Here is an 8,022-nt window from a genome sequence, read left to right as displayed (position 1 = left end):
ATTGATAATTTCAGAAACGCTTGCATGCTAAATTACGATCTTGATCCTGCTCAGTTTTACACCTGTCCTGGACTCGGTATGGAAGCCTGTTATAAAAGTACTAAAGCTGAAATTGAACTTTTAAGCGATCCTGATATGCTCAACATGGTTAAAAAAGGAATACGCGGCGGAATTAGCATGATCTCCAACCGACTTGGAACTGCTAATAACAAATACATGCAAGACTACGACCCTTCAAAACCCTCAAAATTCCTTCAGTATTTAGACGCCAACAATTTATACGGATGGGCTATGAGCAAACCTCTTCCCATTGGAGGATTCAAATGGATGACTGAGGATGAACTTTTAAATTGGAAATCCTTGCCATGCATTCTCGAAGTCGATTTGAGCTATCCTGATGAGCTTCACGATTTACACAACGACTACCCTTTGGCTCCTGAAAGACTATTTAACCATTGTGTAACCATTGGAAAAGTAGCCAAACTCGTTCCTAATTTAAACAATAAAGTAAAATACATCGTCCATCACACAAATCTTAAACTCTATGAACGAATGGGATTAGTCATCACAAAAATTCATCGAGGCTTCACCTTTAGAGAAGAACATTGGATGAAACCATATATTGATGGCAACACTGAAAAAAGAAAAGAAGCTCCTAACGAATCTGAAAAAGAATTTTTTAAATTGATGAACAACTCCGTCTTTGGGAAAACTATGGAAAACATCGAAAAACATGTTGATATTAAACTTGTCACTACAAGAAAAGAAGTCTTAAAATTAACTAAACAAACTCGATATGAACGACACGTCATTTTTGATGAAAACCTAGCTGCGATTCATATGTAGAAAACACAAGTCACTTATGACAAACCCGTTTTTTTAGGAATGTGCATCCTAGACATCAGCAAAACTCTCATGTATGAATTCTATTACGACTACATCAAGCCTAAATATGGCGATAAAGCCAAGCTGCTCATGACCGACACTGACTCGCTCTTTTTTGAAATTGAAACAGAAGATTTTTACAAAGACATTGCTGGTGATGTCAAAACTAAATTTGACACAAGCGAATTTCCAAAAGACCATCCTGCCATTGAAAACGTTGGTTTCAAAGTAGGCTTAAATAAAAAGGTTATTGGCATGTTCAAAGATGAGGCTGCTGATAAACAAATTAAAGAGTTTGTCGGCCTTCGACCTAAGCTCTACTCTTACTACATCCCTAAAGAAAATGAGGAACGCAAAAAATGCAAAGGAGTCAAAAAGAAAGTCGTTGAAAAGAAAATAAGGCATCAACATTTTAAAGACTGCTTATTGAACAAGACAGAACAACTTGCAACCATGAACGTTTTCCGATCTCATCTTCACGACGTTTACACTGAAGAAATCAACAAAGTCGCACTCAGCGCTAACGACGACAAAAGATTCATCTTAGATGACGGAATTCACACACTTGCCATCGGTCACTACAAAACACGACCTATCGCCGAGGTTTGAAAAAGGTAAGAAATTTTTTTTGAATGATAAGAATTAGATCTTTAGTGGTACCTCATCCCTCAAGATAACATATTTTTTGAAGAAAAGTTAACTCATCGCATCAACATTAGCATCCTTAACTATGGAAAAGTGTTCATGAGCCAGAACCCGCATTTCCTTATATATCATGAAGGAATGGAGTTTTCATCCTATGAACACCTGAGTACCTATTTTTTTAAATATTTTTTTCGTGTTTTAACATTTTACGGATTTAAATCATTTTAAACTTTTATAAAAAAGGTTCTCTGACATAAAAAGCAGAAAAAAAGGAGTGTTCCTTACTGTTCAAAGTATGCTGCTCATACGTCATTTTAATGTTTCGTTAAATCACATAAAATAGTGCTTGTTTATCTGAATTATGTGACTAAATTATGGCATTTGGATCAAAAATGTTCGATAAGAGAGCGTGCAAGTGTTCATGCTGAAGTACTTGATTTTAAAAGAAAGAATTTATGTTATTTGTTTGATCAATTGAACAAGATATACCAAAAGATATGAAGTTAATCAAAAAAATGACAAACATTTTTTTCAATACTGTCATAGTTTCAACCAAGCAATTAAGTCAAATGAAAAGTTGCCATTAAAAAATGCTCACCAGTTAAAAACTACGTTTGTAAATCTTAGGTAAATATAGGATTATTCACAAAGAAAGGGGAAAGGGGTGCACGTGTCATTAAAAAGAAACCATTCCATTTCCTGAGAAATGTCTTCTCCGCAGATACTTAAGAAATCTTTTTAAATATTTTGATCGGAAATGGCCCTAGATCCTCACTTAGACTCAGTCTTAAAAGTTAATGTTAAAAGCTATCCTTTAATCTTTTTGATTCATTGAAAATTTTTTGAAAAATTTTTAGCACAAAAGATTTTTAATACTAATCTGTACCCAGCTAACACCAAACGTTCAAGTACGTTCGAAGAACGTTGGAAACGTTCTTAGAACGTTCTTAGAACGTACCCGACCGTTTCTAACGTTCTATGAACGTTTCTTAAACGTTTTGTGTTAGCTGGGTAGGACTTTCTTTAAGTACTTTACCAATAAAAATAATGAATTTCCAACACTGATATACTTGTATTGGTAAAAAATCTTTAACTTGCCCGACGATAGGGCAAAACAAAGATTTATTGTACTGCTAGATAGTTTACATTACGTTTATAATAGTAATTTTACTTAATCTTTTAATATTGAAGCAGAACTGTTGCGGAATGATGAGTTAGTTATGAACCTCTAAGTTAAAAACAACTTCTGAATGTAAGGTACATTTAGTTCATAGGCTAATAAATAACTTTATAATAACCATAGCCCGACTAAAACTTGAATACATTGAAACATATTAACCGTTTATAACTTAATGGTGAATGACGTAATTGGTGAACATCGAATAATCGAGGTACTTAACGTTTTATTATTCGGAATAACTTCGCCAAATTTTTTATATTGTTCTATGTTTTTCCTTAGAAAAAAGTTGAGCTTGCTAAATAATTTTTTACGTCATTTCAATAAGATATTTTTTAAGTTCATAATTTATAAGTAGCTTCATCTGTGTATAAGCTTACTAGCATATGTTTGCGCGTCGATAAGCAACGTGGTTTTTAACGGAAAAAAAACTTTTGCTTTATTATCAAAAGTGGCGCATCTTATCAAGTAAGTGCACTTAGCAAAAATGTTAACTGCACCCTGAAAATCAAGTTTGACAAAGAAATTTAAAAATTTCTCTGAATAAAGGCAAATCTATGGATGTTATAGATTTTTATCATACATTTAAAAAGTCCTTTTCCTTGTTCACAGTTCAAGTCAAATGTGGTTTATCCTATATTACTGCTACGTCTACGTCGAAGCTGCATATCTTGAGAATTTACTTTTTTTCAAAAGTTCTTCAGAATCTTTTTCTATTGCATTCGTCATCTCGAGGTTATCAATTTGATACTTATTCTTTCTACTGCATTTTCCACACTGAGCATGTCTTTCAGAAGCAGTTTCCAATAAAGTCGATATAGAATTATTTTACGCTGTTATTAAAGTTACATTAAATTGAATTCAATTATTCCAACAAACTTTTAAAAAAATTCTTTAAAGAAATAGCCATTTCTTGGAGCCCTTTAAATATCGGAGTCCCCGCAACCAATTATTCTGTTTGTTGTTTAATCCACCACTAATTGTCACTCGTTCTTATAAATGGCTGTTATTAAGATAACGCAATTGATTTAAAAAGAATTCTTATCATTATTAAATGAATAAAATATAATGACGAGGGAAACAAAAGTGAGATGTTACTTTCATATTCTCCAAAGATTATTTATAATAAACGAATAATAACCTCAAAAGAATAAGAATCTAATAATAAAATAAAACTACCTAAAAACCATTTTCGACCTTTAGAACAACAGAAAGTGTTCGATTCAACAAATTTTATTTAAAACTAACTGATTCTCTTCTGATTTATAATGCTACATAATTGTCGGAATTCTCAGTAAATGTAGCAAGTTTTTTAGAGGATAGTGCCCTCGGATTTTGATAATTTCAACGATTATTATTGATTTTATAGTTTACTATACTAAAGTGTTTATTTTTCTGATTTCTTAACGGTTTCATATTCTTAGAATAGTGTCTTTTTTTAGTCTGAATCTTATTATTACCGTTCAAATAAGGATACTTGTGCGCCTTTTCCTTTATAACAAAAAAACAAAAAAAAAAAACAAAGAAAAATTCAACTTTGTTGGGGTTTCTATATTAAAAAATAGTTTAATTTTAATTAAAAATGAATACTAATTCAAATGTTTCCTGGATGTGCCTAAAAATATCTTTTAAAAGTTGCGCTAGTAATAATACATATTGCTATGTAGTTAAAACTTCAGATAAAATGAAGTACTCAATAATTTAAGTTCTATGTAAGAAAAGAATTAGCGTTTCAAAATGAGGAAAACTTCCAGTCGTATTAACTTCTGCATTAGCATCGAATATGAAAATGAGAAAATTTGTCTCTCAGTCAGAAAACAAATTCAGAGTAAAGTTGCAATTAACTTGTTCTTACTCTCCGGTTATATAGTTTTTTTCTTTCTCACAAGTCCTATTTACTTTTACATAGACTAAAAAGATATCTGGAAACTTATCAGAAAGTTCTAGAAAATTCTAAAGAGTTTTAAAGAGTACTCTAATCATTATTTGTGATTTAAATTTTTTCCTAAAGCACTGTCATGTTTTTAAATTTAGAAGAATCAATGATTTTAAAATATAGTTTACAACAACTAAGTTTTCTTATTTTGTCACAAAATTTGACGCAAAACAAAGCTATTATGGATAGAATTTACTGTCGTATTAATTAAATGGTTGAAAAAGTCATTTTCAAACTGTTTATTTTTAAACCTTATAATGGTTTCTTCAAAAGCATTATAAGTTTTAAGAAGAATTTTTATTAAATTGTCATTCTTGTTTCGAAAATACATTTTTTCAAATGTATTTTCGAAACAAGAATGACAATAATTTAATAAAAGTTCTTCTATTGCATCATTTTGTGATTCAGTAACTTTGACTTTCACATCAGTATCTCAGAATTACTTTACTCATTATGTTCAATCTGTATGAGAATAGTGTGAGAATTTGTTTAATCCAGGATTAAGCTGTATTTCGAAGCGTGAATTTTTTTAATCTGGAAAAATCTTTCTAAAAAAGACAAGCGGCTATGAAAAGAACTTTTACCATAAATATTTTTTTTTGCTTACCATAAAGCAAATTTCTTACACTGATCTTACTCATGTTTTTACAATATTGATAAAAAGGGTCTTTTTACATAATTACATATACACCCAACACCAGCATGACTACTCTGTAAGTTATTTGCGCTAGTTAAGTTTTTTTAAAAAAGCATCATTATTTTTAAATGCTCAGCAAGAGACATCGATCCAATTTTATGACAGTGATTTGATAGTATATACCTTTTCCATATTTTTAACGGAGAGTTTGTAAAACTTCATTAACATTTTCAAAATTTGCTGACAAAAAAAACAAAAAACCTTATAGCTTTTTTTGTTTTGAGAATAATGAGGCACAAACCTTGTTCGCCAATTGGCGACCTTACAATTAAATACATGAAAAATGTGCTACACTACTTTTTAAAGCAAACGTTTTGCAAAGTTAACTAAGGATAAAGGGAGAAAAGAAGCATTTATAAAGGGTGTTTTTTTTAGAGGTATAAAATTGTCAGTTACCAACACTTTTATCTGCCAGTTATTTTGACACCTGCCAAATGATTGATGTTTAGTTGGTATTTTGGCATGAATAGACAGACACCTTAGCAACACTTCGAAATTGCAAAAAAATCTCGAAAATGGGCCCATAACGAGATTGCCATTGATCCCGATTTTCTGAAGCGAATTTTGTTTAGCGATTAAGCTCACTTTTGTTTGAAGGGCTACGTCAACAAACGAGACTGATGTATTTGGAATGAAGATAATCCTCAAGTGTATGTTATGAAACCATTACATCTAGAAAAACTTACTATTTGGTGTGCTTTATAAGCTGATAGAATTATTAGTTCGTACTTCTTCAAAAATTATTGGCCCTTATTTCTGCAGTCAATGATGACTACTAGAGGGCCATGATTACTAACTTTTTGTTTCCTTAACAAAACAACCATGATAAGCAGGAGCTGTGGTTTTAACAAGATGGTGCAACATTTCACACAGCTTCAAATATTGTAGCTGTGTGAAATTGTATCAAAACCTTGACATTTTAAGTTTTTCTTATTTCAAAATTTTCCAATTTTTCACACGTTTAAATAGAAACTCAAACTTTTAAAATAAATTGTTCAACTTACCTTGCCTATAAATGACTCCATTAAAATAAATTGTAACAAAAACGATATATTACTGCTTGAAAAACTTTTTCAAGTTGTTTGAAAACTTTTTTTATTGGTCAACTCTGCTAAAAGGATTTTTTTTGTCAAAATATTAATTAAGCGTAGAGATTTCTGTTAACCATAAACTGATTGCCTTACTTATATACCCCAGACTACAAACTTTGAAATAAAACTGTTAAGCTAAAACAATTCGATTTATAGATGATATAATTAAATACCAATATGAATAACCTTGAAACGGATGGCAAAAAAGTTAAGACAAAAGTTAAATTAACTTTTTTCATATAAATCGATCTGAAGATGTTTAGTTTTACATAATTTACAATCAGCTGTGTCTAAAATATAACTTAAAAATAATTTTTAAAGATAAGGTTAAACGTTTCCGGGAAGAAAACCTTTGAGGAAAAGTTAAAAATTTTATTTTAAAGAATGCAAAAATAAACAAATCAGAAATTATCAATCACTTTTTAAAGGAAGGATATGCACTTTCAACTTTTTATAAGGTCTTATATAAAAGTTGCATTCCGATCGACCAATTAAAGACAAGTAAAAACTGGACGACCATCTTCATGGACCCAGGGCAAGCGAGCTCAAATCAACTGGCTAAACAATAAATATGGAGTGAGTCAACAAAAATTGGGCCAGAATTTTGGGAAAAGCCATCAATATATTTTATACCAATTGCTAAAAATACAAGTTTCTTATCATAAACTAACTAAAACTCCTAAATACAGTGATTATCAAGCTTTGAGACCCAAATAGTTGAGTCTGAAGTTGGTTAACCATCTTTAGGAAAAAATGAAGATATAGTGATTGACGACGAAAAATATTTCTTACTTAATGGTATGGAATGGCCCGGAAATGCAGGGTTTTCCACCGATAACATCGATATGTGTTCAGAGAACTTCCAATATGCAGAAAAGTTCCTTTTAAAAGTTCTCGTATGGATAACAATTTCAAGTATATAAACTCCACTTATTCTTAAAACCAATTTATACCTCATCAAATCTGAGCTATATATTAAAGAATACTTAATGAAAAGACTTCTTCCATTTCTTCTTAAACATTGTGCAAAAATTTCAGTACAATATCGGCCAGATTTAGCAAGTGCTCGTCACTCAAATAAAACTATTGCATGGATGGACAAAAACTTGAGCTATGCTGTTAAAGAGATCAATCTGCTAAATGAGCCACAAGCACGGCCAATCAAAAATTTTAGAGGTTGTTTGGTACAAAATTTTTAAGAGAATGGCTGGGAAGCAAAAACAACTGATCAGTTGGTCAAAAGAATCGGATAAAAAATGAAATAAATTGACTAAGTATTTATAGTCCGTGATGGAGTCAAGTTAAAGTTAAGAAATACATCAGATCATGGTGCTTTTCCTTATTTAAAAAAGTGAAAACTTATAAAGGAATAATTATTTTACAAAACGCAAACAATCGTTCTTTTTTTCTTTTTCATTTTGTTTTAAATTTTCTTTCTTAACTTTTTTTGCCAATCTTTATGAATGTAAGTTGAACAAATTGGATTTTCAATCAGCAACGCATAGGTCGAAAAAATATGATAATTTTGGTTACAAACTTTTACATCATGTGAGATTTTTATTAGTTTTAAATCTTATTATTTTCCAGGTAA

This window comes from Hydra viridissima, unplaced genomic scaffold, assembly GCF_058129835.1.
Source record: "Hydra viridissima isolate aposymbiotic clone 2 unplaced genomic scaffold, HvirCarnegie_v1 scaffold_10, whole genome shotgun sequence".
NCBI classification, from domain to species: Eukaryota; Metazoa; Cnidaria; class Hydrozoa; order Anthoathecata; family Hydridae; genus Hydra; species Hydra viridissima.
This window is presented reverse-complemented; position numbering follows the sequence as displayed.